The sequence below is a fragment of the Pyxicephalus adspersus genome, chromosome 1 (genome assembly GCF_032062135.1).
Source record: "Pyxicephalus adspersus chromosome 1, UCB_Pads_2.0, whole genome shotgun sequence".
In the NCBI taxonomy this organism is placed as follows: domain Eukaryota; kingdom Metazoa; phylum Chordata; class Amphibia; order Anura; family Pyxicephalidae; genus Pyxicephalus; species Pyxicephalus adspersus.
This window is the reverse complement of record NC_092858.1, coordinates 116,765,786-116,792,833: the sequence shown is the minus strand read 5'-3', so window position 1 is coordinate 116,792,833 and position 27,048 is coordinate 116,765,786. Positions and strand designations below refer to the sequence as shown.

Sequence of the window (27,048 nt, the reverse complement as noted above, 5' to 3'; positions counted from 1 at the left end):
TGGTGTCCATTATTCTTGCTAGTGTTGAGGGTTGGACCATTTGATGTGAATGTTTTTAGGTAATCTTATGTATAGTTTAGAGTCCATACCCCTCCCCCTCCCCGTGCTATTCTCTAGGCGGATGGACCTGGACCACACACATATCCCATTGGATATTTTTCTTTAATCTCTATGTTAGTCTACATTTAAAAAATAATTAAAAAAGATTTATTGAATATACAGTGTGCCAAAAAAATCGTGCTGTTTTCTTTTTTAAATGCACAAAAAGCTGTAGTACAGTGTGTCCTGATGTGTATGGGCCCAAAAACACCTGACCAATGTCTGCAAGAAGAAGGCTTCTCTAGATAATTGCACTGTTTATGACAAAGTCATGAAAGAGTGAGCTTGCACAAAAATTGGTATCTATGGCAATACCCAGGGCTTCTGTGCTGTCATAGTCACAGTTGAAAAACAAAGCTCATAAACAGGGGAAATAGGTGTTGGGGTCTAGGTTTACTAGGGATAAGTATTTTGAGATATTCATTATCTACTTCTGGTTATGCATATTAAAATTTGTTGGCTGCTGATTTCAAATACTTTACTGGTTTTAAACACTTAGTGGGATCCCACCTTTTTAATTGTTTTTTGGTCAACCAAGTGTTAAAAAGTGGTATGGCTGAACAATAAAATAATTTACATTGCTTAAAAGCCAACACTGAGGTTTCTGTTGCTGACTTTAATGAATGATAAAGCTCTGGCCTGAACTAGCAAGTGACATTTATTAATAATAATAATAATAATAATAAAAAAGAAAAAAAAAACTAGCTTTATCCTATCAGATTTAAAGCTACTGTACAAACCTGCAGGTGAGAGGAGGTTAAGAAAAACTGAATGACAACAAAGAGGGAGTTAGGGCACACTTATGAGCATTATCTATAATGCTGCTTGCGATGTTTAAAAAATTAAAACGCAAGGTTAAAAAATTAAAACACGCGGCATAGACGTTTTTCAGAGTTTTAAAATCAAGCTTTAAAACGCTAATAAAAATGAATAAAAAAAGGGGTAGGAACGTTTACATGCGTTTTTAAAAATGTTAATCTGCATAGGTACAAAAAGTCTGTCTTCTTCTGACAGAAACTGGCCTTTTTTCCTAAGTAGCACAGACATTCCTCTTCCATTTAATGCATTGATGTACATGTGGGAGATTTCACTCTTTCGTGTCAGTAAGATGGAGACTTGGATCTAATCGGTTTTAATCAATAAAAAAAATATTCAGGAAGACAATTTGGATAATTGACTAAAGAAATTGATCATTTAGAACAGTAAAAAGAATGTAAACATTTATTAGTATTCCAATAATCTGAAAAGCACCTGCATATTTGCAGCTGACAGGAGAAAAGGGTGATAGAGAAGATAACTTTTACCTTTCTATACTTATTCATTTCACACCATAATGGCTCACGTCAATAGCTGTTCTTGTCAAATGCAACCATTTTCACAAGTTTGACAAGACCGACAAGCTTGACAATGCTCCTGATGCGCAGTGAGATAAGCACTTTTTTAGGTGCATTATTATTTTTATACAAATACAGCAGCATATGTCAGGCAGAGGAAGCAAGAAAAAGGAAGAAGATGGCGGTGCCCAGTGCTTTCTCCGCGCTGGGACAAAGGAAGAAACCTGGACGACGCGAGACCATATTGAAGACAGCTCTGGAGGGATCAAGGGATCTGTGAAAGCAAAGGTAAGTGTGATTTTTTTTAATATTTTTATTCTAGTTCCACTTTAATGAGAAAGTATAAAGTTTACAGATTGAGGAGGTCTTTTTCAGCGCGGCTTACTGATTGATTTTAGTATGTTTTTCCTCCTAAGACTGGATTGAAGGATTTCACTTAGCTTTTTAGCATTTAGTTTTCTAAAGTGAACCGGTAACAACTGGTTATTACACTATGAATATTTCAGTCTGTGTTGGATAACAGTGCAGGAGTCAGCAAAGTGTATATTCACCGCTGTAGCTACAACAATTGGGCTTTGGCCCATCTGCTTCAAGGTTCGACGTATTGTGCATTCAGAGATGCTCTCCTTCTTACCAAATGTTTATTTGAGTTACTTTCCATCAGTCTGGCCATATTCCTCTAACCTGTGGCACCAACATATTTTCTCTTTTAGGACTGTTCTCTAAAACCCTAGATGATTGTTGGTGAAAAAAAATCAAGCAGATAAAAAGTTTTTGAAACACAGATTAGATATTAATAGAAACACGCTGATTAGTGGAACTAAATGTAAAAAGTACAAAAATGTGACCAAGCAGGTCTTTTATTGCAAAAGGGACAGGCAATGTTCTTTCTAAAATAAAATAAACATACCTCCATGATCACATATTTTCAATACACACTCCTATCCAAGTTCTGTTGCAGGTGCTACCATCTTCCTCTTCTTCTCATCTTTGGCCACCTTGTATTGCAGAAGAGACATCACCTGTCCTTTTCTGCAATAAAACCTGCCTGCTTACTCATTTTGCATGTGGAACTATAGTACGTTTAAACAGGTTTACCAATTATTTTGTTAGGCGAGTTTATTTTATCAATATAAGGTCCAGCATTTGTTCTCTCCCAATCTACTATGAAATGTGAAGATAACACCAGTGGCATACTCATAGCCAGGGTATGGTAAAAGGTCTGCATCAGGTACAGCTAATGGCATTTACCCCTTGGGCATTTTCCTCTACTATACAGTAATGGGCTAGTCAGAAGAGTAAAGACTCTCCCCACCAATGTACACATTCAATTACATGTTTGTTACATCAATACTGTGGCGATTATCTTCAAAACGCACTCGCTGCATAGAGGTACTTCAGACATTTAATCCAATTTAAGGATGCTTTTCTCCAACACAGCAAAAAATTCCAGGCTTTTCCTTTAAAGGGGAGCCAAGTCATCACAGCATTACATGCAAAAAAAACCCAAAATTTAGCCTCCTGGCTCTTGTCTAATAGACCTAAATGTAGGAGACCTACTACTCCGTCTTCAAAGGCAGGTGTATAATATAATTATTTGTGCTATAGTACATAAACATTCTTTAAAGAAATAAGGCACTGCTTGGCTTTGTACACATTATCAGCACTTAATTCCTACTTTTGTTCTCTACTATTTAGTTTTAAAACAGTCATAAACTCAAAAAACAAAAAGTCACCTGGAGGTAGTACTAATTTGGAAAAGATAAATGCAATGTCTTAAATTCCTTGCACCCTGTGCCATTTTGTTTAGACAGCACATATGTGTAATGTAGAGCAGCGTTACTCACTAGTGGTCTGCAGCTCTGGCCGATGTACCCCCCAGCGGGGTCAGGAGATGGACCCTGCTTGGGGGAGTGCACTGGCCAGAGCTGTGGACCATGCCTCCTGTATGCATTGCAGGCTAAGAGCCGTGGGGCGGTTGTGTCTCTGGACACAACCCACCCACTCTCTCATCGCAGGCTCAGACCTGCAGGATTGCAGCATACAGAGCCAGCTGCTATAGACAAGATAACTTCTGTGCAAATCATCACTGGCAATCAAATGGCCAATAGCCTGGACCTGTCATTGCTGCAGGGTGGGTCTGTAAGTTTGTGCAATAATCAGCAAGTATGCTGTGCATACTTGTTGATTATGGCAGCAGCTCATCCAAGTATACTTCAGATTTAGGGCCCATTTATACCTATGCATACATATCAAAGCACACTTCTATGTGCTGTGCACTGCAGTACTGTATTGTCAAAAGGACCCAAACAGTAAAGTATCTGCCAACATGCAGCAGTGTATCATAACAAACATACCATGAGACATGATTTAGTGCATTGGCAAAAATGTTGCATATCTGTTAATTGGTCTATTGAGGCGTGCAGGTAGCCAATAGCTGTAAGTAGGTTCTAAATGGCTCCTTTCTTTACCTCTTACACTTTGGTATTTTCATTACTAGCATTTTAGGAGTTTCTAAGAATTTACTGTAGTGATTTACTGTTTGTTGCATGTACCATATAGTCACCATTGCTTTTTGTTTGCCGATATACAAAATATTTTTATGATTTACATTTTTTAGGATAATAATATGTTAACTGTTACAATACACAGAAACAGCCTGTTTGTTGCTTGCACTATTGTTTATGATTATAGCACATACATTATCATGATTGCCATTTGGGCTTTTTTATTTTGGTCTGACTACATATATACAACATTCAGAACAATAAAGAACATTTTTACTGTCTCAATTTCCTTTTCTTATTAGTAGAATTCATTTCAAGATAATACTGAAACTACATCTGACATTCAGAAGAGTGTTACAATATACCTGTCCTCGATATCAAATACACATATGAAACTGACTCAGACAGTGGGCTTCGAGCATGTAAAGCTAAATAAGCTAAAACAATAATCAGGAAGTATATCTATATTGAATTTATTATTAAATTATCACTATTAAACTGTATTTATATAGTGCCAACATATTATGCAGCTCTATATATTGAATAGCTAAAATGTCCTTTAATGTTGAGGTAAGATGGTAAGACTTTGACAGGTCATGTACAGTCATGTGAAAAAGAAAGTATGTCCAATTCTAAAGTGTGATGCATCAGGACATACTAAAAAACCATCTCCACATTTCATCGTAGCCCTCCTATTATCGACAGACCCTGAAAAGGCATTTGATTTGGTGGATTAGACGTTCATGGACCAAGCTTACTTCATTTAGGATTAGGCCCTATAATATGCTCTACAGCAGCAGTGCGCACAAATGGGTTCCTGTTAGAGCCTTTTCCCTTAATGGCATGTGCCGAGGATGCCCACTGTCTCCACTAATTTTCATTCTGACATTAGAACCATTACACAGAGCACTGCTAACCCAGATACCATGGCCTAATGCTCCACAAAAAAAAAATCTTGTTTTTTGTTACTAACCCAGTCGTATCTCTACCTAATTATATATTCTAAGTCTGAGGCAATGAATATATCCCTGGAGCCTGTGCTGTGTGCAGTTAGTAACTCCTGCTCTTTTCGATGAACCTCAGAGGGCCTAAAATATCTTGTCATCTATCTGTCTAGAGACTTATCCTGCATTTTCCATTTGAATTTTGCCTCTCATTTGAAGAAATGGAAAACAATTAATTTCTCTTGGTTTGGTTGAATACAGGTGGTTTAAATTAATATTTTGTCTCACTTTCTAAATTTTTTTCAGACTTTACCATATGGATTCCCAGTTTCTTTTTACACACTGTTTATGCAAATGTTTCTAATTCATTTGTGGGAATAGAATGCTGAGAATCAATGGATGTTTTCTATTCTATCCACGGCCAGCAGGGACCAAGACCTCTAATTGTACTGTGCAGCCTAGGACAGGCTGGAGCAGTCAGTCAGCCCGAAATCACTGCAGTCTGTCTCCATGGCTAGCTCACACCCAGACCTCCATCCTCCTGAATTACCCTACCAAAAGCCCTACATGGAAGATATGCCAGAAAATATTTTCCTACCCAAACATCCCACTTCACCCATCGCTCCTGTAACCGATACTGGGTAATCCCTCTTTTGCACCAGAAAGGGAAGCCCCTGTCCTCCAACATCTCAGTCATACAGGGGTACAAGTCAAAGATTTGGTCCTCCTAGGAACCCCAAGACCAAGATTTTGGGGAGTGTGAAAGTTGTCACATTTTTTACACTGTCTGCCCAATAGTAGAGATTGTTCACACCAGCTGACCCCCTTCAAATGACTATACATGGGGATGGGAGTGGACAGACATGTTCTCTGTGCCATGTATTTCTGCCTAATGACCCCCTGAGGGTCTTTGTCCCAACTTTCATGCTGGGAGGAGGAGCTGGGTATGTCATTGGAAACAACCCAGAAACCGGGATTTATCTGGCTGACCCACCACTCCTCTATTATCAGAAGCCTAATTATAAAATCATGGTCTTGCTCTATTCTAAGGTCCTTCTGGTTAGCAGTGCAAGAGATCACACAAAAATTTACAGACTACACAGTCCCTGATGACCGGGCATTTTTCTTACTCATAGGTCCTCAGCAGTGAAACATCTAGCTAGGGCTTGTATCCTACTTCATTTAAAGTCCACTACTTGCCCCTCTGTGTCCCAATGGTTTTGGAGTGTAAATGAGATAATTAACATGGAAGACCCATCTGCAAAATGAGGGAAAATTTGATGCCACCTGGTTTTACAGGAAACCATTCATGGACACTCCTGAAAATAAGTGATATCTGACCCTCCTCGTATAAAGTCTATATTAAATACTAGGGTCGGTTTCACTGCTTAGGTACTTGCCTTTGTGTAAAGTTTTCTTGATGTCCCACCTCATGCCCTCTAAAATGTACCTCCTGTTTAACATCGCTGTTAGCAAAGTGATGTATCATGTTGTCTTAGACCCTTGTTATTGTGTTTTTAGTACCTTGTATGTCTGTATTTCTGCACAAATGAATAAAGAATGCTATCAAAAAAAATCGCCTGTAAAACTACAAACATGCCCCCATCCAGGAGAAATAGAAAAATGAGCGTGGGGGCATATGACAGCTTAATATCGTAGTATGTAACTGTGCAAATATCAGGTCTTTGGGATTCTTAAAACTGTCTTTTCATTTCGTGAGAAGCTGTGATGGCAGAGCCACAAACAAGTTTTACGTCGTTGGAGTTACGGGCGGTCATGAAGTTTTTGTTTCTCCAGGACATTCACACTGATATGTCACAAACACTGGGGGAGAAGTGTGCTTCCTACAGCACTGTCAAAACCTGGATATCTCTTCAAGATTGGGCATTTCACCGTTGAAGATGAGCCCCACAGTGGGCGCCCCCCAACCTCAATTGACCTGGCAACCCAATGCTGTCCATGAGCTGATTATTGAAGACCGTCAAAAAAAGCGCAAAAAAGATAGCACAGATACATGACATCCTACGGGAGGGTGTTGGGTTTGTTATCTCCACTATCCCAGACATGGACAAGCTTTCAGCGAAGTGGGTGCCAAAATGTTTGAACAGTGATCGTAAGAAGGAATGAGTTGAATCATCCAAAGCCGTTTTGGACCATTTTGAAGCCGCACAGGACTTTTTAGCTTGGTTAGTGACTGAGGATGAAACCTGGCTCCACATCTATGATCCTGAAACCAAAACAGTCAAAGGAATGGAGCCACAGCGGGTCCCCGGGGCCGAAGAAGTTCCGAACCCAGAAATCAAAGTTGACCAAAGAGATCCTTTTTTGCAGGACAATGCACCTGTGCACACGTCCAAAGTTGTGGCTGTCAAATTGAACACCCTGGGTTTGCAATTGGTCCACCATCCCCCCTACTCACCTGACCTTGCCTCTTCCGACTATTATCTGTTCCCGAATTTGAAGAAACACCTGAAGGGGCAACGCTTTAAGAACATTTCTGATGTCAAGGATGCTGCTGAGACCTGGTTTGCGGCCCAATCAAAGGACTTTTATTTGAACGGTCTAGAAAAGCTGCAACTAAGCTGTACCAAGTGCAGTACACCATCAGTCTCAAGGGGGAATATGTTGAATACATTTCTTATTTCATAACTCCGACTCTCTTCCTTTTGGGCAAAGCCAGGAACTTCTCAGCACCCCCTTGTATACCCCAAGACTTAATAGCCCATGGAACTACCTTTTTGGAGCAATACCTTAGTAATCATTTTCTGTATGATTTTACCAATTGCTACTATCAATGTGAAGGAAGTTTGGCCTGCTCTTTTTTACAACATTGCATCAATTAATTTAAATTTGCAGCTCTTTTGAGTACTGCCGCTGCATTTTTACTAGGTTGAGGTCTGGACTTTGAATAGGTACAGCACTGTGTGATATATTGGCGCTATATACGTCCTATTTAATAATAATACAAATCAATTTTTTTCTTCCTAAGCCATTTTGTTGTAGATTTGTTTTTTTTTTTTGCTTGTGTCTTGTTGCATAACTCATTTTCGGACAAACTTTTGCTGCCACACAGATAGCCTAATATTTGACCCTAAAATACTTTGTTATTCATGGTTAACTCATTGATTTCAAGGTGCCCAATCATGTGGCTGCAAAACAAGCAAAATCGTCACCACTCCACTACCATGCTTAACATTTGGTATGGGATATTTGTGCTAATAATATGTATCTCTTCCATTATTGGAAATTTTCCCCTGAGCACTGCACAGTCTGACCTTGAGGTAAATTTGCTTGGACACCCACTTCTTGAAAGATTGCGTGTGTTAATTTTTTTCCACTTATGAGTAATCTTTCTCAGTGTAAAATGATGGCCTTCAGATTGCTTGGAAATAGCCTTTTAAAAACTTCCCAGATTGATGGACAGCAACTACGGCTTCTGTAAGGCCATTACGAATATATTTTGTTCATTGCATTGTGTTTACACACACCTGAATGCTACAGACCAGCAAACTGCTTTTTATACAAGTGGTCACACTTGCAGATGATTAACTAATCAAGTGTATTTATTATCAGCTCCTTACTGCTGCTTAACATTTTAATTCCTATGGAAATGATAAGGGTGTACTACATTTTTCGCACACCGCTTCTGCATTTTGACATTGTTGTTTATATCTGTATATATGTAAAAATGACCCGATGTAATGTCAAGTATTGTTAAACTGTTATTGATTTTCCCTAATTTTAAGACTACTATCAATTTTTTTTTATCGTCCTGATATGCAGAATTTTAGAAATGTTCATCTTTACATGGCAGTAATTGTGCTTCTAGATTTAAATTCAAAAGGCAGCTAAACCCAAATGACAGCATTATGCTTTAAAAATGTGAAGATTTTTAGGTAGTTTTTGCCTGTTTGTACATCAATGGGATTTATTACATAATATTGTTTATACAGGGAATTAAATATGTCTTTTAGTGTAAATAGCCTAAAGTCAAGTCAGACACATGTGTGACTTGTTTCAATAAACAAACTAAACAGGAATTTCCGTACATACTCACCCAGCAAATATTGTCAGTAAATCCTTTTTTCATCAGTCATCTTCTCTTCCTTCCCCAAACAATGTTTCTAGTGTCTCCTTATTGTCTGCCCAACAACATAAGTGGATGTTGGGGGAGTTTTCCTGAATACAGGAGACCAAGACCTAATCTTTCATGTAATTGAATGCTAGGGAAATAAATATTCTAAAAAAATATATATATATATTTTCCAAAGATTTAAAATTGCCTTATTACTCTATTACCAGGATTGAGCTTGTATCACTGTAGCAGATCACCAACCAATGTATTTATAAAAATACTATTGACATCCAGTCACATTATTGGCTCGTTTTTACCAGTGCACTACACCCACACGTTACCGCAACAGATATAATTTGGCAGGTGGGTTGCAGTACCATTAAAAAAAAAAGTAAATGGCACCTCAACATACCTAAAAAATGTACATGTGCTACAATACAATGAAGTAAAACACACAGCTTCCTATGCACTGTGGAAAAATGCAGCTTGCCCTATTTGCCCCACCAAGGGTGCCATTGTACCAATCACTTTGAAAAGGCAAAAAATAAAATGATTTTTTCTTAGTTCCCCTGCAATATCTGTCAAAGATAAGTAAAGTAAAGTTATGTCAGTAAAGTTAAAATAATGCAGCTACTTGTGAAGCTTTTGTATTTTTCCCATATTCTTATTAGAGCTGGCACTATAAAAAAAAACACCTCCAGTCATGCCCATTGCTTACTTCTTACCTCTCACTTTCAGCTGCAATGTCTGGGAAACAGAAAATTACAAACATTTGGCTTAATAGGGTAAAATAGGTTATTTGTTTATTTTGTGAGGCTTGTGCATCATATAGAAACTACATTGGTACTTAAAAACTTATTATAAGCTTGTTATAAAGGAGGTTATAACAAGCTAATACCTAAAAATTACATGTATTTAATCCACTAATGGATTTGTAAAATACACTTTAAAACTGTAGTACACCCTAAAATGCTGAAAAAGAAAGTATTCTAAATAAAGAAAAATCATATTTTTTTAGGGAGGGGGGGGGGGTACACTGGTGTGTCCTGGCTAACATGTTCAAACATATGATATCATATCCTCTTTATTCTACAATGGACTTTTTAACAAACAAAAGTCATTGATATCTAGATGCCCAGGGCAAATTTTTTGTCAGCAGCACGAATCAATAAACCTGAAAGTAACTTTAGGACTAGCTTGCATAACAAAATATATTTTTGAATAAGTTATTTTTTGTTTTCTTTTTAAAATGTTCTGACTCAACTCAGTCCTAGTTCCCCTGGAAGCTGTGCTGTCTTGCATTGTCTGGCACTCAAGGATGTCCTAGAATACAATGCAGGACAGCTGGTTGTGCACTGTATATGAAGACATCAGATAGCTGGTAAAGCAGCATAGTGAAGCAGGTTTAAGGGACTAGGTGTGCAGAGAATAAGCAGCCTGTTAGATATTCTGGAAGATATTCCTAATTAATAAGTATTTCAATTAATTCCCTTTGCCTGTCCAACAAGTACAGTTTGGGGGCAACCCACAGCATTGTAAATTTTAGTCATATCTTAGAGTGGAGTATTTATCATATGTATCTCTATGAAGAAAAAAAAACCTCATCTGTGATACTTCCTGATATTTACTGGCATGTGTGTTGAATATTCCCTGTGAAACTCGAAATAAAAATACCTTAAATGTCTCCACTTTATACCTATTTCACAATTTTACTTAACATGTCATTTTCAGCACCTTGAAATTATATATCAGACCAAACACACAGAAATTTACAAAAAAAAAAAGAACCTTGGTTTTTAGCTTCTAGGCTAACAATCATATTTGAAATCGAACAAGTCATTACTTTTTCCTTTAAAGTATTTGCCACACTATACTTTCATAATAAACAACAACCAAAGCAACTTATTTTTGCTTTGACATGGGTAGAAATAACAAGCTTGCCTTTTAGAATACAACAAAACCATAAGGCCAATTCAAATTAAGCAATTATTATTTGATCTGGATTACATTGTATCTGCCACTTACTTTGGAGAATGCATTTGCTTTTGACAGTACACATTATACTGCAGGTCACTTTGATCTGTTTTGTACAGTTCTCTTTTCATCTGGTGATTAAATGTACAGTCTCACAAAAAGGGGAAAGGTCATTTAGGTATGTAGCTAGATACTCAAACGTCAGTTCAACCGAACTCATAATGAAAGACATGGATTCAGCATCAAAGTCACCAAGAACATTGTAAACCATTTGGTGATTTAACTCTCCAGCAACTATCAGCGCCTTATAGTAGATATTTGTAAAACAGTGGAAAATAAATTGGTAACAAAACTCGAGTTGCTCATAGCCACCAACCAGTGTTTAACTTTTGTTCTATTAAATGCATAAAGGAACTGGACTGGTCACTATGGGCAACTACACTTTTATTTATACTTTCAATTATTTTGTTTTAAATATACCCTAAAAGATTTTGGACCAAGTAACACTTTAACATTTTTTGTTATTCTGTTACTACAAAAACTGTTAATACTTTGTTTCCTTACATATAGAGCTTTTGCAACTCTTAGAACACCAGAAAGAGAAATTACACTATATTGAAGACATAAAACAATGCCCCCATCATTGATGGCAGTGCAGGGGTCCCCCCTCCACATTGGTAAGTATCTTTGAAGGACCCATCTACTGTACAACTCAGAAAGCCTCCCCTAAATTGGTAAGCAGTGGAAAAGGACACACTTCATTGTTAGGAATTACAGAAGTGCCCTCTTACAATGATGATCAGTGGGAAAAGGACCCTCTTAGTGTAAATAAAGGAAAGAATACACCTTATATTGATGGTCAGTGGGAGGAATATTGTCTTACAGACAACTAGACTTATCACTGGTTTCAGTTTTTTCTCAACTACTCAAGAGAGTACGCAGGCACTATACAGGAAGACCAGTATCCCTAAACAAAAATCCTGACTAGAGTGCACCCTCCACAGAGTTAGGATTTCAGGCAAAAGGACAGAAAAGAAACCTTATAGTGTCTTTAAAATGTAAACAGACCTTTGTAAACTTTTAAATGGCTGATAAATAAGCTTTAAATTAAACTTTCCTAAGCACTATGTGTATCTAAAATACTGTATTACAATTTTAGAAATGTTGTTATAGTTTTTAAAGAAAAAACATTTCTGTTCCAACCCCTACCAACATTCTTCAGGCTTACATGGCAAATCATTTCATTTTCTAATGATATTGCAATGACATTCTTAGCTGGAAGCCATGACCGAGGAAGAAGGATGTTTGTAGGGAGCATTTACATACTGCATGTTTTTTTAGACATTAAATACAATTTACTCGCCAACAAAACTGCAAGAAAAACCAAAAACAATTAAAAAAGTGTTTCAGCAAGTATATTTACTAGTTTCAATAATAACTCCTAAAAGTAAAATATCTGCACTTTATTTTTTTTTTGAATACTTATAAATGTCCATACCAGCTCCAATTGCACTTATGGGTGTTTATACAATCATTCAAAGGCACTTTAAAGCAGATGAGGAATTTATAGGCATTTTAGATGTTTTAGGCAGGCATTTAAGTGCCAAATATGAAAATTATTGCTTATAAACACCTAGAAACGCTTCTATTTGTTTTTTAGTTGAAGCATTTGTGAACCTGTACAAACGTTTAAAAACACCTATTAACACTTTCATTGTTTTCTAAACACCTATAAATGCTTGTAAACACCCCAATTTGTTTCAGCAAACATGACCCTTTAGAATGGAAAGGATTAAAATTTTAAATTTGGGTGTTTAAACTCTGCGAAAACAGTTCATGTGGACCTAAGACTTAAAGCGTAACTACCCTGTTGATACTCACCTGTACCTGTTCCATTGTGGGTGCCGACATCTTTCTTTTTTATCCCTGCCATTCCATTTTTTGACACCTTTATTGGCATAGAGTTCTTTCAGTGCAGGCGCGGAAAGCCAGGATATGCCAGGTGTCCTGGCAAGCAAAACTGAGCTGGGCATGAGCAGCTCAGCAAAATTTGATAGCTAGGGGGGCCATCACGCAGGCAAGAATACTTATTGCAGAAGTAGTCCCTTTTTGCAATAAACACCAGCCTGATTTTCAACTTTAGGCAATGAAATATTTCATTTAAAATTTAAAAAACTGCTGCAAACATTAATAAACAGGGATTGTTTATTGAATACTTTATATAAATATATGAAGCAAACATAACAGAAACAAGTCCCAATCATGAGGCAATGATTTTCTGTTTAGGAACACTAAATTTAGCATATCCTTAGCTAGCAAACATGGTAATTGAAGAGGCCCTTAATTGTTAAGACATTATATCAACTTAATACAATTACCAGAATATAATAAAACTTTTTTGTAGAAACTTGTATTTTATATAACCATTTATAGCAGACAGAACTTTTGCCTGGCAACTACATTAGAATACATATAGCAGCTTGGTAATGAGAAATTTAATTCCTAGGAAGTGATTTTGAAGGCCATGAAATAGAGATGTGTACTCAATTAACCTCCTTTGTACCCTGGCAAAATGGATAGAACGTGCAGATTTCAGAAAATTATTTAAGAAGATTAAACACATTACAGATGCAATGGATCATCTAAATGCATAACAATATAATATATGACTATAAGGGCACAGAATGACAATTTTGACAAAAATGATCACATGATCAGATAGATAAGTGCAACCACTTAAGAAGATACCTCCTTCATCAATACAATGGGAGAAGCTTTTCCCATTAGAACAAAAAGAAATAAATATCAATAGAAACATTGGAATTCCTGTCATTTCCCGCTGTAATACAATGTGTTTTTGCTTTTGCCTATGTCCCTATAGCAGAGATAAAGATACCAACAGTAACAAATACTGAGGGTCTATAAACCTTTCCCAACTGTATCCAAAACAAAATCAAAGTTTGTACTAGAGTCACCCTGTAAAGTAAATGCTACTCCATGGTTATTTTTACGTTCTTTTGTTCGGTACAAAGTCTTAACTGAAATATACAACTAAACAACATGTAACTAAAACATGTATCAACAACTAAGTTATTATTCTTGTAATTGACTGTCCAGTGTTCATCTTTTGTTGCAGGGTTATCATTGGAAGGGAAATTTTTTTCCCCATTTATTTATATATATATGTTAAAGCACCCATTAGTTTCCAGCCTGGCACAGCCAATATGTCCTTTAGCATCATGGTAGTTAAAAAGGGTTTCAAAATAAAAGTGTCACCCACCGCCCATGTATCACAAGTAGAATTAAATATTAAAATTGGTATACATTATAAACAAAATGCCACATACTGGCTAACAGAAACAATGAATATAGGTCAGCAGTTATAAGAAATGCAAATCACTATTCATTCAGTTTATTGCTACCTGCAGAAAAGAAAGCAAAGGTACAGAAAAACCTGTGCTTCTGTGCTTTTTGTCTGGAAGAAGGGACCCAGTGTGTAATCTAGAAGACAGAAAACATACTGTGGATTATTGTTACCCCTTTTAGAACAAAATTGTTTTGGCAAAGTTTTTCAGAGGAGGAAGTTGTCAATTGTGAGGTTACATCCTTTTCCCAATGAAAAAAATGGATGAAAATTTTCTTCAGGATTTCTGGGGCATATTGATTTCTGGGGTATATTGCATATTGATAGTTATGGAATTAGCATTACAATGATTTTAGTTTGCTGCAAATGACACAAATACACAAAACAGGTTCTGTCTCTACCTAGCCAATATTTATTTGCCAGTAGTCCTAGCTTAAAGACTAAAATATAGATGACAAATAATGGGAAAAATGAATTCCTACAAAGCCTTGCAGTATTAACCATCTTCTTTGTCACTGTTCCTACTGTTCTGACCATTGAAAAATGCATTCAAACAGTACAACAGTACAAACAGAACATAACAAAGAGCAAACCCTAGAAAAGTTACAAAGTTACTCAGAAGCCTCATTTCATATATATTGGTGCCTGCCTGTGAACATATCATCAAATGTAATCTAGTAGTGGAAACATAATTGCCTGCTGGGAAAAGATACCTAATAGCAGGTTTATCACTTGTCAAATCAAAATAAGAAATACTGTATGTACCATTTATGGTGTTGTTACATTTATACCCTTTATGTCCACATGTTTTTTTCTCTTCTTTATCTTTTGGACCCAGTGATCATTCTTTTTCTATGTTTTGCCATACAGAAACATAGGTGCTGTAATGTGTCATCAGGAGCCAACCATTTTAAGGTAACTGTGGCGGTTATTGTGATCAAAACACAAATGTCTGCTTTGGCTTATCAGGAGCAAAGAACATTCTATAACAGACAGGGTTCTCTAACCTATCTGATCACCATCTCAACAAGTTGCCTCATCCAAAGGGTGTCTTGTTGCCAGTAAATCTTTGTGGGCCGGAATGAGAAACTGAGAAATGGGAATTGTATTGTAATGGCATTTAAAATAGCCAATACTTTGCAAAATCCCTGCTATTAATATCATATATTTAGCAGAGCGGATGGCTGAGAGAATGGCAGTCAAGTAATGGTTCCATATAGGCAATTGCATGCTCCAGCCACCCTTTTCTTATAGGCCAAAAAAAACAGGAATATACCATAGACGTGCCCTTTGATTAGCAGTTACATTGAACTGGGTTGTAAAAACAACCTTCATGTAATAAAGAAATCATAGATGTGTCAGTCAGAATCATTATCAGTGAATATGCCAAGTCAAGGTGGCATACGTAGCTAGGGACTCATACCCTAATTTTTACTATAATTTCTTTATACTATATATATTACAATTACTATTTCTGTACACAACAATATTATTATGAAACAGGTTTTATATAGCACCAACATATTAGGCAGCACTGTACATTAAATAAGGGTTGCAAATGAAAGACAGATACAGATAGTAACACAGGGGGAGGGGAGGACTCTGCCTCGATGAGCTTACAATAGTACAAAACTGCAATAAGTAGAAACCAGTGTGTAAACCTAAAACTTTGATTCCTGTGTGAATATGTAGATGAGCAATATGTATAAGTGAAGAAGTGTATATGACAAAAAAAGCTGGATAACCTTATATCAGATCCAGTTAGCTCTCCATCTAGTAACCTGTTGGCCACATGTGGCCCCACAGCAGCCATTTTTGGCTTGACCCCATGCAGTTTTCATCCTCTGGCTCATGGGGGGTCTGTATGCTGAAGAAGGTGAACAAATGTCTGCAACCCCAAACAGAATAAACCCCACTTAGCAAGAAACAGTGAAACCAGAGCAATCCAATTCCAAATGGTACACAATACAAATGAGGTGGCTGGTATTGAAAATGTTTTTCAAATTCAGAGAGCCATAGGGGCCAGGGAAGAAAAACTTCAGAGGGCCAAGGAGCTAAGTATAGAAGGCTGCAAGGAGGCAGACACCTGCAATTAAAAGCAAATCTTTCTCTATAATGGAAAGTCTGCTTACACTCTCATAGATACCTCCCCTTCTGTAAATTACCTTCTGCTTGAAATGTCTATTTGGGGATGGCATCCCAATGATTTGGGGAAATATGCCTGCTCTACCTCTCATTGGAAAAAAGAAGCATGCAAACTAACAAATAAGAAAATAAACTGAACTTAAACTGTTAGAGTTCCTCCAAAATCTATAGGGCTAAGTTCCTGGGAGAAGCCTCTATTATCAGTAAACCCATTTCTTTGTTTTCGGTATCTAGTACACAAATCCAATGTAAATCCTGGTGATGATTAAATCAGCCTTTTTAGAGTGTAGCCAGCTGCTTTGATTCCCACTTACTTATACAGCTGCTCTTGTTAATTAGTAATGAAATACGCAAGGGCATACAGTATATACCAGATTGCACAAGGTGTTTGAGAATCAAAAGAGTTAACCGTAACTATTGCACCAGGTGTATTATGATTATTCTTTTTAAATGTTCTTTTACAGCATCACACAGAAATAAACCCTGTTAGAAGTCAAAAAGCGTTAAACCACCCACATAGCCCATGAAAGCCTATTAATATAGTGCGACTAAGAAAATGACCCTGGTTTTTATTATTTGCCTCCAGCCTGCATATTAGGATAATGATTTCACACTAAGAGACATGGTGCTTGTGATGGTAAAACAAGCAATCACTGTAATCTTTTTTAACTTAACACTTTTTCTGCATCTGTCTTAGCTTACATGACCTATGGTTGATATGTTTGCTGGATAGCTTTATTATTTGTAGGTCTGAATTACTCACTTTTTTTTCTCCCTTGTCCAAACTGTCCTTAGTACAAGATGCAAAAATGATTACCCAACCTAATACAAGATAAAAGAATTAATGTCAGCTAAGAAAGTGTTAATGCCCTGCTGTACTGCAGAACCACACAGCAGGGAAAGGGTTTTCACTGCAAGCTAAGCCAGCTTCTGCCACACATAACATCCAGTCTCCTGGTTAGCTGCTGACATGAGCAATTGATCTACCCCCGAGCTGACACAAAAACACAACACACTGTAATGAACACAAAATATAATTATAATACCCATGTCGCTATTGCGTTAATGAGAAAGTACAGTGACATTTTCTCTATTTTTGCTGGAGGTTAGCATACGTTGCCTCAGGCAGTTAATGGTTAATTATGAAAAATGAGAACATAATCAAGGAAGTAGATTGTGTTTTATTGGAAACAATGTTTATCAACAAATTATCTTTTTTCCTTCTGGATGAAGGTCTAAAAAGGAGTTGGATTTGTATACTGTATGTCATGCTAGAAATGCTGTTATCCTGTACATACAAACAGTAGACCTGTTATCCTATTTCCAGGAAAGCGGTCACTTTTACAGATCCCTAAGCAATTGCCAAAACCACTTTTCCAGTACTTCAGACTAGGCACAAATTGGCCTTGCTCTTTACACAGATTACTTACTGTTTTATAAAAGGATCGCAGATATGTGATTAGAAAAGAGGCTTTGCTTCTACTACATGTACAGTGTTGGGCTGATACTGAAAAAGTAGAGCAAATACGAACTGTCGGTTGCAGAAAGTAATCAGACTCAATGTTTATTTTAAAATAAAGTAATAGGAATAATTTTAATGGTTACACTAGGTAACTTCCATACATTGTTTTTTGTTTTTTTTTTAAACCTGTTCAGCATTTCTGAATCCTAAAATAAGCTGTTCAATTGCCATCAGAAAAGTAGAACTGACTAGACATGCATTACATTTGTAACATGTGCAGTTCCATTTATTGCAGTCTAATCTGCCATAATGCTGTCATTTAAAGATGTTGGTGCATTACTGGTGTTAAAAACAAATTAATGAATTAAAAAAAAAAAAGATTTAAGCTGTGTCCTTAGCAGAGAGTTATAAGGATGTCCTATACGCGATGATGTGCATGGTCTTCAATGACAGTAGCCTTGTCACATGGTCTGGAATCCAGCCATTTTTCTCATGCGGACACAAAATACTGTGAAAAGCTGTCAGCCTTGCCTTGCTTTAATTGTTAGCAGCAATGATAAAAGCTTCTATCTGACAGTAACCTTGGGCCCCATTTAAACTACTTGTTGCAATTACAAGTGGTAATATGTAAATGGCACCCCAACACACCTCCAGAATAGGTGCAATGAAATGCTGTCAGACCAGCACAGTGCATCTGCTGCAAAATAAATGCAGGTAGCCTTTTTCATTTCATTAGGGTATATTGCAATCTTTTTGTTTTAAAGAGGGAGTTTATTAAAATGTAACACAATGTACTTCAATGAATGAAAACACTTTCACTACAGCAAACTGCATTGTGGTGCAAATGGGCTATAAGTGAATCATTTTCATAGGTTTGAGAATTTATGCATTGGAACATGCTAATGTTCTGTTTGAGCATGCTATATCATATCGGTTTGTATTTGATATCAACCTCCAAGGTTGCATATTTTGCACCTTTACATATATGGAATCATGAGCTGAGTACTATACTAATCCAACATGAAAGAGATGTTTGACCTAATTCATGAGTGCCAATTCTTTAACACAGTATAGCCAGGCAATGCACGTCAATGCATGTACCAAATGGTAACTGCACTTACCTTTGGATGAAGTCTTCTGCAGTCTGTGAGACACAGAATGTTTACAAATCCTGCCACTTACAGAAGCTCATGATTTGAAACTTCTAAAAGCAGGTGAATACACCATTTGGGGCCTGCAATATGAGGATGGTGTCTGCTGTTTGTGATTGTCTTGGGTGAAAATCTAGCATCAGTACAGGTTTCCCACAATATCATATAGCTATATGCTGCGCCTAAACAACTTACCGCTAACCGGCTGTATTGCAGTCCCCTACACCACCCGCTTGTACTTCCCCCTCTCCATAGAAAGGAACAATAGCCACTGTCACCTGAAATAACCACTGACAACTGTTTTAAGTGGCAATTTTGAGGCATATGTAAAATGCTTTCAACTACTGCAAACTGTACTTAAAATTCTAATTTCCTAATAATGTACAGCAACCAATTAGAATCTATTATGCATTTGTCTGATTTCATTGATTAGTGAATTCTGATTGCTTGCTATTAACAATAAAACTTTCATTGAATAAGACCAATGATCATAGTTTAAGCGTTTTCCAAAAATGCATTTTAACTACTAATATGAAAAAAAAAAGAAACAAGAAAACATGAAATTGAAATATTCTCTTATCTGGTAATAAAGTTCATTATAACCAAACAATATCTAAATATCGCACGCATTTGCAAATAATGTATATTAGCTGACTTACAAGCTCACATTACAAACAATACAAAAATAAATATGTCATAAGTAAATAAGTGATATCAAGTATGATGTCTACATGTAACCCATAGAGGGAAAATAAGCAATGTCATGCCTTTCATTGATCTTCATGTGTTCTATAGAGAAGTATCAATGGCATTCTGTTCAGTGTTTACATAAAATGTATTTCTCATTCAAATCTGTGCCATTAAACACTGGCATTCTCACAGCTCACATCTACAATCCTTCCTAGCCCTGATGGTGGGTAATTAATGTATCATGACATATATCACAGAAATGTAGAACACATATGCAGCTGCTGGGATATAACCAATGCAATCAGCCTTCCTATCTGTAGGTATGATTTCCATACAGTGTGCAGATATAAATGTGAACTTCACCTTTTCATCCTGAGTTAGTCACGTGCTGCACAATTCTACCTGCCCTCTGTTAGTATAAAGCACACAGAATGGTGCATTCCACAGGTGTAATTTCTATGTGCTAAATGCTCATTCACACTAAAGTACAAGTCAACAAATATCAAGCTAACCATATAAACCGCAGGCAAAAAATCCTGTGCAATTGGTACCTCGGTGCTGTCCCTTTAAAATGCATTCCAGCTTACCTTCGCTCTATTTACACAGCACAGACAGGGGGCTGCCAATGGATGTTCTTGTTGCACGGTGCCCCCCTTTCCTCACGTTTGGTAGATGCCCCCTCCCCGTCCACCTTTGCCCAGTACCTCACTAGGAGAGAGCTAGCAGCTGCCCTGTGGATGTCAGCCAGAAATCCCAGCCTCCTGGCTCTCTGCTTTCAAAGCCCTTGATGTGTCGCCTTTGCTCCGCCCTCTTAACCCGTTTGTTGCTGGACCGATTTTCTCACTTTTGCTCGCATGATGAAATGCAGAATGTAAACTTTAAAAGCCATTGACAACACTAATAAAAGCAAAAGTCATATAAAATTAAATGATATCACTTTATTCTTTTTCTAACCTCAGTGTTATGTTACAGGATTATTTTAGTTGGTCAGGACAAGGTTCAACAATCAGAAAAAGAAGTTAGCTGACTACCTGAATATACTAATTGGCCTGTTTTTTATTTTGTCAATGGATTTTAAATCTCCAATGCATGGGCAAACTCCAAGATGAAAACGCTGAGATTCGTTGGGCCTAAAATTGTAAGAGAGTGGTTTAGAGCAGCGGTCACCAACCTTTCAGACCTCAAGGACCACTATATTCATAATTTTAAATCTTGCGAGCTATTAATATGAATTTTAAAAAAAAATATATACATTTGTAAAGTAATGATCTACCTAATGGTGCCTGACAAGGACTGTGGAGGCTCTGATTTATTGATTAGCTCACTGGTATGTGAAGTATTACTATTGTTACTATTATTATTAGTTGCATTATCTGGTATTTTTAAAGAAATGCAAAATATTTGTTTGCTTTTCCTCACTTATTATGGGTTTATTTCATTTGAATCAAAGACCAAGAAATGATAGTTATCAAAGTCAAACTATTTGATGCTATTAAATAAAACAGTTAAAGAAAATACACAGGTAACGTCATACTTACCTAAAAGAGCATCTGAGAAACAAACAAATAAAATAAAATATTAGGATGGGAATTGGTATTCGCGGGGTGACTGTTGTAATGGTGGAAACAATACTGAAGCGTTTGCCTCATACAACTTAGGAGTACACTGACTATACACTGCGCCTCCCTTGTTTTTCCATCTCTAGTATAGTTTGTGAATTTAGTACAATATAAATGGTCATTATGAATATAGGAATTTATTAGAATATTGTTTTTGCTTTATTAATAATAAAACATAAAAATTCCAAGTAACGTCCAAATTGTTCTGTGGACCACCAAAATTTTCTCACGGTCCACCAGCGGTCAATGGACGGTATAGAAGTGATAACACCAGATGGTCACAATTCAGTTTTGTCAATGTACAGAAAATCTGTGCTAGTTCCCCAGTTATCCATCTCTTACCGTCCTGCAAAGGTCACCGATTCACATAGAGCTGATAATAAAGGATGGGAAAGGGGTCTTACAAATGGTGTAAATGTATCTTTCTACTTGGACCACGTCTGCAAAGTACACAAAACTAGATGACACAACTTAAAACAAGTTTATGGCTATTGTGCAAGAAGAAAGCCTATTTTAAAACTTGGCTTGTCATGGCTGATACTGTATGTTTTTGGCAGGCAAAGGGTTATAGGACATGCAGTTGCCTGTCCTTGTAGGGCTCTGAATGTGATGTGCCAAAGCCAGAAGATGCCAACACATACAAGGCTGAAATAAGTCTTCGCCTGCATGACTGGGGAATAAAATATATGTATTCTTTACATTTTATGTAATGTGAATATAGACTAGTGAACAGTGTAAAATAAAGGCTAGTGAGCAGTAGATATATAAATATTCAGTATAACTTCACAGAGTTTGGAAGCACTACTTATTGTTTCCTTTGTAACCCACAGACGATTTGCCATGTGCACTTGTCAGAAAATAATAAACCTAAATAAACTAATGATCGCACGTGACTGACTTTCCATTTACAGAACTTGAGGCAGATGATATTATTAATTGTATTTCTTTTACTCTTCACTTTTGTTAGACTTATTGAGATACAGGAGTATGTGTCTCAAAAGAATAAATTTGGGGATTTCCTTTAGAGACACATAACTGGAGGTTTGAGGTCCCCTTTATGTGCTGTCCATCCAAATGATTGGATAGCAAAACCTGCTATCCCCCTGTGATCTGGCCATAGCAAAAGTTGTGTTAGGCTGTTAAAAAGGAGCACCCCACATCCTGCTAGCAAATGCCCCAGTTGGTCTGAATAATAAATGGACCATATACCTAGCAATCTAAACTGTTACCAGTTGACACCAAAACAACACTCAAGTATGATGACACCAAGACAACACTCAAGTATGTTCACTGTTATTCTTTTTTATTTTTTTGGTGTTGCATTTGTTTTAGGCTTTATTAAATTGTAATGCTTTCATTTAGTTTTTTTGTCACATGGTGACAAACTACCTGTGTGTGGGGCAGAGATTAACAGATTGGTTAACTTTGTCTACAACAGGTCCTTCGATTGTTGTCCTGTGAACTAGAAAATTTCTGTTTATGGTAGGGCTGGGATCATCACAACCTTTCCATACACACAGCATGTGGCCAGGCTCTTGGGAATCAAGGCATTAGCATTTTGGAGTGAATTACATCATTGTTTTCATGTGGAGTAGAACAAAGAAGGATGGGGAATTGGTGGAGTTCGGTAATGCAGTTGGTTTGAAGTTATAAAAGCACTGTGTTGGTAATTAGCACAATACCCATTAAACTGGTTACCACTAAAAGTTCTGATGTTGTCTAGCTGAATCATTCTGTTGGCAATAGAAGTAGGGAACTGCTGGTGTCATAGACACCACCATTGCATTGGTCAGACCTAAATAACCATGATATACAACGAAAGAAGAAACAGAGATTAATAGTGTCAATAGTAGGTGAAAATTACTCACATGTAGGGGCAGGAATTAAGAATCCCTTGCATTTGCCACATCTTCTGATTTTGGAGATGGAGATGTGCTGCATCTATCACACTTGCAACTACATCCATCACAACAGACAGACCAACAAACACATTCAAGAAAACAATAAGATGGTTGCCTGAAGCAAACACAAGACCAATAAAGTTAGTACAAAAGTTTGCCAGGAGAGTTATACGTGCAAGACTGGTGGCACATAGACAACAGGAGGTGGAATTGAAGGTCACTGGGAACAAATTTACTAAACAGAAGCAATCCAGCAGCTTGCAATGGTACAGAGAATTGCCGGACAAGCAAAAATGGGCTACATATTTGCAGCAAAAAATCAAAAGCAGTGGTTAAGCTCATGGAAAAGACAAGTATATTTCAGCAAAAGGTAAATGTATACTGCCAATTAAATAGTAAGTGGAAAGGTATAAACACTGAATAATTGTGAATGTACAAGGCAAGACAAAGACACTGAGTAATACCAAGAGATGCACACCAGTTGATAATAGCAAAAGAAGCGTGTGCAGGAATAAACATTTATTCGCCTACAGGAATGAACCATGTGCAATAAAATTACCCTTAATGGCCACTAATTTGCCTTGACTGGACAATGCGAAACTTGTCCTGGAAAATAAAGCTACCACAGAATAAACAACCATTGGCCAAAATGTTTATTGAGTTACACTCTCACAAGGCCACAATACTGAATCTCCAGATTGAAACTTTTTTTTTGTATAAATTAAAGTTTTCATAATCTAAACCTGCCTAATCGCTAATTTTAAGATCTAAAGACCCACTCAATAAAAATACAGAAGGCCACGTTGGGAGGCAAAAAACATCAATGTAAGCATGTAAAATGGCAACAGCAACACATTTCAAAAGTTGTCATAAACTGGATTAAGATTAGCCCCAAACAGTCTTGGGCCTGTAGGCTTATTAGCTTGCTCTGCTCTGATTAACCTCCTTGAGACATGTTAAGCTAAATTTAGGACATGTTGTCCTAACACTATTCTAACTTTTCAGTCTGGCTTCTACATCTGAGTAAAAAGAGATAGAGTTTGGTGTCATGTCTTGTGGTAATACTGTATATACCAGAAACATTTTGTGCATCCATTCTTGCTTTTGCTAATGTGCTTATATAGCTTTACACCCTGAACAGTGGCACTTAACTGAAGTCCAAAAAGAAATAACTAACTTCATTGACAAATCTGTTGTTTGCAGTTTGTATTTTGGGAAATATTCATGTACAGATTTTAATATTACTATGCTTGTCTCAGTAATGCACATTACAATTGCTCAAGGGACTGCATTGGTCTATTTGCTACTCTGTTTATGTGATTTTTACAAATTTACTCTCAATATCTGATTAAAAATATATTCCAAATATAAAATACTGTCTTCATATTTAACAGACAACTAAGGCAAGCACTTGGCACATGCCTGCATTTCTAGTACAAATCTACTTCTCCGTTTGTGCTGTCTTTTCTTTCAGGCTATTTTATGAAAGTGCTTCCGGAGTTGCACTGTGCATCCATCAATATGTGTAACAAACTCTTTCCAAGGTCAGGAACTGGTGAGATGATTATGAAGGCTTGTTCCTATGCACAACAGCTCAACTCTCAGTAGCAGTGCAGAGCAGCAATGCTCAGAGCAGCAATGCTCATTCAGGCTAGGGAGGTGTTTTTCTCAACTAGGGTTCAATGGAAATCCTAGGGTTCCTCCAGAGGTTGCTAAGGATTCTTTGAGCAATCAGCAGTTTTGCCTGTCTCCCTGACCCTTTTAGCTATCAATATTGGTGACATTCTTCATACTGACCACCAAACTAAAATACTGTGAGCTGTGGATAAAGTACCTGCACATCACCTCCAAAATCTGCCCCTATCCGTCCCCGGAGACCACCAAATTCCTTGTACATGCTTTTATTATTTCTAGTCTGGACTACTGTCTCCTAAAACCCCACTTCCCACCACTTCATATCCCCCTACTATTGTGTGATACTTCCCCCACTTCCTAGATTGTAAGCTCTTCAGGACAGGGGCCTCTCCTCCTCCTTTGTTACTGTCTGTATCTGTCTGTCATTTGCAACCCCTGTTTATTGTACAGTGCTGCGTAATATGTTGGCACTATATAAATCCTGTTTTTTATAATAATAATATTATAGAAATTATAGTTGGGGGTTCCCCAGAGACCTGAAAGTTATTTCAGGGCCATTGGTTACGCTTTTCATAATATAAGGAACATGAGGCCAACCATGGAGATAGGGTATAGCCTTCCAAGTTATAGGTCCATAATATCCTGAAAGGTATTTTAAGGAGTTTATTCATGTTAAAAAGGTCAAGAAACACTGGCCCAGGGTGTACAAGCACTGCTGCATGGAGAGGACCTACATACTGGTGAGTGAGAGTGAGTGAGAAAAGAATTAGGTAAGTATTACTGTTTACTACTCTACCCCTTTAAGACAAAGACCCTGATTTATGAAAGCTCTCCAAGGCTGGAGAGAATACACTTTCAGAAGTGAACTGGGTTATCCAGCAAACCTGGAATGGATCTGCTCCAGGATTCAAAACATTTACGAGCAAATAGAAAATGATTTTTAAAAATCCATTACATGTTTTCTGGATCACCCAGTTCACTTCTGAAAGTGTATTCTCTCCAGCCTTGGAGAGCTTTCATAAATCAGGGCCAAAGTGTTACAAAAATTAGTAGGAAAAGTATATGTATAGTGTAGCAAGGTATACATTGCACTCAGAATCCTGCAGCTTATGTGTTAAAAGGCTCCATGAAAAGTTCATTCTTGTTGGTTGTTCTTTCTAATATCTTTTGGAAAAATACAAAAACAATGGTCTTGAAGCTGGTCAGGAAAGAATTGGGTTATTTTTTTTTTTTTTGCGTACGCAAGGTGACACCAAGGTTTGGAACTTTGGCTAGCTCTGTATCAAGGCTGCTATTTGTGTTAGTATAGTTCAGGCAGTACTACAAAGTGAGGGAGCTAGGTACCAGATGGAGGATGTTTATTTTTGCTGTATTGCTTATTATTTTTGGGCAAATAAATTGCAGATAGCAACCTGAACATAACGGATTCACTTGACAAATTGCCTGTTTCATCCCATTAAACCTTTGCTCCAACTTTAACCAGGATATGAATTGATAATATGGGTTCATACTTGGTCCAAGTCTCCTGGTTCAAGATATGAACATATACTAATATATAAAAAATGTTGTGACCCAACATAAACCTAAAACCATGCAATAGACGTCAGGAAATATGTGTGTTTTTCACACCTGCCTTTATTTACTCTGAGATTTACTTTCAGCTCATTGCTTTATTCTGATTATTGTGATCAGTGTTTATACTGTTGTCTGCTTACTTGGATATCACTTAGTATTTGGATCTGTTCTGTTTGCCTTCTGACCCTTGGCCTATCTGCCCCCACATTCTGCCTTCTGATTCTTTTACCACATTCTAGTATAAGATACTGTTGCTTGGGGAGAGAACATTCTGCATCCCTGCACCTGTTTGCAGTTGCCTCTACATGTGTTTGCCCAGCTTATGCTAGCTCTGCACTTACACTAGTCCATCCAGTTTCAGTGGTCACCAGCAGAACCTCTACAAAGAGATCCAGTGCTAGTGCTTGTGTGTCCCTACATCTTTAAGTGCGCTAAACATCTCTGGCATAGTTGATCCACTGAATTAATGACACTCACAACTCCTCCAGAGTCTATTTTCTTGTAATTCTTTACCTCCACAGTAATCATTTTCTTACACCAGGACCTGAACAGAAGTATATAAAAAGACTGGTT

At 37.2% G+C, this 27,048-nt stretch overlaps 1 protein-coding gene across 2 annotated transcripts in view; it reads right to left on the bottom strand.

Annotated features, from left to right (window-relative positions):
* Positions 1-20,490, bottom strand: part of CDK18 (cyclin dependent kinase 18) — a 101,814-nt gene extending 81,324 nt beyond the window's left edge. For both annotated transcript variants that reach the window (XM_072424991.1, XM_072425002.1), the window contains exon 1: positions 20,333-20,490. The gene's annotated coding sequence lies outside the window, so the exon portion shown is untranslated. The remainder of the gene's footprint in view (positions 1-20,332) is intronic.
* Between the last annotated feature and the right edge of the window lie 6,558 nt (positions 20,491-27,048).